The following is a 4,906-nucleotide window of genomic DNA, read 5'->3' as shown; positions in this document are numbered from 1 at the left end:
TCTAACCCTATAACCATCTCATATCTAACCCTATAACCATCTCATATCTAACCCTGTAACCATCTCATATCTAACCCTATAACCATCTCATATCTAACCCTATAACCATCTCATATCTAACCCTATAACCATATCATATCTAACCCTGTAACCATCTCATATCTAACCCTGTAACCATCTCATATCTAACCATCTCATATCTAACCCTATAACCATCTCATATCTAACCCTATAATCATCTCATATCTAACCCTATAACCATCTCATATCTAACCCTATAACCATCTCATATCTAACCATCTCATATCTAACCCTATAATCATCTCATATCTAACCCTATAACCATCTCATATCTAACCCTATAACCATCTCATATCTAACCATCTCATATCTAACCCTATAACCATCTCATATCTAACCATCTCATATCTAACCATATAACCATCTCATATCTAACCCTGTAACCATCTCATATCTAACCATCTCATATCTAACCCTATAACCATCTCATATCTAACCCTATAACCTTCTCATATCTAACCCTATAACCATCTCATATCTAACCATCTCATATCTAAACCTGTAACCATCTCATATCTAACCATCTCATATCTAACCCTATAACCATCTCATATCTAACCCTGTAACCATCTCATATCTAACCCTGTAACCATCTCATATCTAACCCTGTAACCATCTCATATCTAACCATCTCATATCTAACCCTCTAACCATCTCATATCTAACCATCTCGTATCTAACCCTATAACCATCTCATATCTAACCATCTCATATCTAAACCTATAATCATATCATATCTAACCCTATAACCATCTCATATCTAACCCTGTAACCATCTCATATCTAAACCTATAACCATCTCATATCTAACCATCTCATATCTAACCCTATAACCATCTCATATCTAACCCTGTAACCATCTCATATCTAACCCTGTAACCATCTCATATCTAACCATCTCATATCTAACCCTATAACCATCTCATATCTAACCCTATAACCATCTCATATCTAACCCTATAACCATCTCATATCTAACCCTATAACCATCTCATATCTAACCATCTCATATCTAACCATCTCATATCTAAACCTGTAACCATCTCATATCTAACCCTATAACCATCTCATATCTAACCATCTCGTATCTAACCATCTCATATCTAACCCTATAACCATCTCATATCTAACCCTATAACCATCTCATATCTAACCCTGTAACCATCTCATATCTAACCCTGTAACCATCTCATATCTAACCCTATAACCATCTCATATCTAACCCTATAACCATCTCATATCTATAACCATCTCAAATCTAACCATCTCATATCTAACCCTATAACCATCTCATATCTAACCATCTCATATCTAACCCTGTAACCATCTCATATCTAACCCTATAACCATCTCATATCTAACCCTATAACCATCTCATATCTAACCATCTCATATCTAACCCTGTAACCATCTCAAATCTAACCATCTCATATCTAACCCTATAACCATCCCATATCTATAACCATCTCATATCTAACCATCTCATATCTAACCCTATAACCATCTCAAATCTAACCATCTCATATCTAAACCTATAACCATCTCATATCTAACCATCTCATATCTAACCCTGTAACCATCTCATATCTAACCCTATAACCATCTCATATCTAACCATCTCAAATCTAACCCTGTAACCATCTCATATCTAACCCTATAACCATCTCATATCTAGCCCTATAAACATCTCTTATCTAACTGATTGCACACTAACAGGGTCTGCAGTATGGGCTCTGGGCTGATAGGACACTAACAGGGTCTGCAGTATGGGCTCTGGGCTGATAGCACACTAACAGGGTCTGCAGTATGGGCTCTGGGCTGATAGGACACTAACAGGGTCTGCAGTATGGGCTCTGGGCTGATAGGACACTAACAGGGTCTACAGTATGGGCTCTGGGCTGAGAGGACACTAACAGGGTCTGCAGTATGGGCTCTGGGCTGATAGGACACTAACAGGGTCTGCAGCATGGGCTCTGGGCTGATAGGACACTAACAGGGTCTGCAGTATGGGCTCTGGGCTGATAGGACACTAACAGGGTCTGCAGTATGGGCTCTGGGCTGATAGTACACTAACAGGGTCTGCAGTATGGGCTCTGGGCTGATAGGACACTAACAGGGTCTGCAGTATGGGCTCTGGGCTGATAGGACACTAACAGGGTCTGCAGTATGGGCTCTGGGCTGATAGGACACTAACAGGGTCTGCAGTATGGGCTCTGGGCTGATAGGACACTAACAGGGTCTGCAGTATGGGCTCTGGGCTGATAGCACACTAACAGGGTCTGCAGTATGGGCTCTGGGCTGATAGGACACTAACAGGGTCTGCAGTATGGGCTCTGGGCTGATAGCACACTAACAGGGTCTGCAGTATGGGCTCTGGGCTGATAGGACACTAACAGGGTCTGCAGTATGGGCTCTAGGCTGATAGGACACTAACAGGGTCTACAGTATGGGCTCTGGGCTGAGAGGACACTAACAGGGTCTGCAGTATGGGCTCTGGGCTGATAGGACACTAACAGGGTCTGCAGCATGGGCTCTGGGCTGATAGGACACTACCAGGGTCTGCAGTATGGGCTCTGGGCTGATAGGACACTAACAGGGTCTGCAGTATGGGCTCTGGGCTGATAGGACACTAACAGGGTCTGCAGTATGGGCTCTGGGCTGATAGGACACTAACAGGGTCTGCAGTATGGGCTCTGGGCTGATAGGACACTAACAGGGTCTGCAGTATGGGCTCTGGGCTGATAGGACACTAACAGGGTCTGCAGCATGGGCTCCGGGCTAATAGGACACTAACAGGGTCTGCAGCATGGGCTCCGGGCTAATAGGACACTAACAGGGTCTGCAGCATGGGCTCCGGGCTAATAGGACACTAACAGGGTCTGCAGCATGGGCTCTGGGCTGATAGGACACTAACAGGGTCTACAGTATGGGCTCCGGGCTGGTAGGACACTAACAGGGTCTGCAGTATGGGCTCTGGGCTGATAGCACACTAACAGGGTCTGCAGTATGGGCTCTGGGCTGATAGGACACTAACAGGGTCTGCAGTATGGGCTCTGGGCTGATAGCACACTAACAGGGTCTGCAGTATGGGCTCTGGGCTGATAGCACACTAACAGGGTCTGCAGTATGGGCTCTGGACTGATAGGACACTAACAGGGTCTGCAGTATGGGCTCTGGGCTGATAGGACACTAACAGGGTCTGCAGTATGGGCTCTGGGCTGATAGCACACTAACAGGGTCTGCAGTATGGGCTCTGGGCTGATAGGACACTAACAGGGTCTGCAGTATGGGCTCTGGGCTGATAGGACACTAACAGGGTCTACAGTATGGGCTCTGGGCTGAGAGGACACTAACAGGGTCTGCAGTATGGGCTCTGGGCTGATAGGACACTAACAGGGTCTGCAGCATGGGCTCTGGGCTGATAGGACACTAACAGGGTCTGCAGTATGGGCTCTGGGCTGATAGGACACTAACAGGGTCTGCAGTATGGGCTCTGGGCTGATAGGACACTAACAGGGTCTGCAGTATGGGCTCTGGGCTGATAGGACACTAACAGGGTCTGCAGTATGGGCTCTGGGCTGATAGGACACTAACAGGGTCTGCAGTATGGGCTCCGGGCTGATAGAACACTAACAGGGTCTGCAGTATGGGCTCTGGGCTGATAGCACACTAACAGGGTCTGCAGTATGGGCTCCGGGCTGATAGGACACTAACAGGGTCTGCAGTATGGGCTCTGGGCTGATAGGACACTAACAGGGTCTGCAGTGTGGGCTCTGGGCTGATAGGACACTAACAGGGTCTGCAGTATGGGCTCTGGGCTGATAGGACTAACAGGGTCTGCAGTATGGGCTCTGGGCTGATAGGACACTAACAGGGTCTGCAGTATGGGCTCCGGGCTGATAGGACACTAACAGGGTCTGCACAATGGGCTCTGGGCTGATAGGACACTAACAGGGTCTGCAGCATGGGCTCCGGGCTGATAGGACACTAACAGGGTCTGCAGCATGGGCTCTGGGCTCTGGTCTGAAAGGCTACTAGTACGGTCTGTTGAGGACATATTTGTCACGTCTGACTGTTGACCAACTCTCTCTAACCCTCTAACCATCTCATATATAACCATCTCATATTGTCACGTTCCTGACCTGTTTTCTCTTATTTTTGTATGTGTTTAGTTGGTCAGGGCGTGAGTTGGGGTGGGCATTCTATGTTACGTGTTTCTATGTTTAGGTTCATTGTTTGTTAGCCTTATATGGTTCTCAATCAGGGACAGGTGTTATTCATTTCCTCTGATTGAGAATCATATATAGGTAGGCTGTTTCACTCTGTTTGTTTGTGGGTGGTTGTCTTCCGTGTCTGTATGTTTACCACACGGGACTGTTTCGTTTGTCGTTCGTGTATGTAGTCTGTTCCTGTTCGTGCGTTCTTCGGTTATTTGTAAGTTCTCAAGTCCAGGTCTGTCTACATCGTTTACTTGTTTTGTAGTTTGTTAAAGTGTTTTCGTGTTACGTCTTTACTTTAATAACTATTCGTTAAGTCAACATTTCACGCTGCGCTTTGGTCCAATCCCTACTCCTCCTCTTCAGACGAAGAGGAGGAGAACGACCGTTACACATATCTAACCCTATAACCATCTCATATCTAACCATCTCATATCTAACCCTATAACCATCTCATATCTAACCCTATAACCATCTCATATCTAACCATCTCATATCTAACCCTATAACCATCTCATATCTAACCATCTCATATCTAACCCTGTAACCATCTCATATCTAACCATCTCATATCTAACCCTATAACCATCTCATATCTAACCCTGTAA

This window comes from Salvelinus alpinus, chromosome 4, assembly GCF_045679555.1.
Source record: "Salvelinus alpinus chromosome 4, SLU_Salpinus.1, whole genome shotgun sequence".
NCBI lineage: Eukaryota > Metazoa > Chordata > Actinopteri > Salmoniformes > Salmonidae > Salvelinus > Salvelinus alpinus.
Note: the sequence above shows the minus strand (reverse complement) of the source record.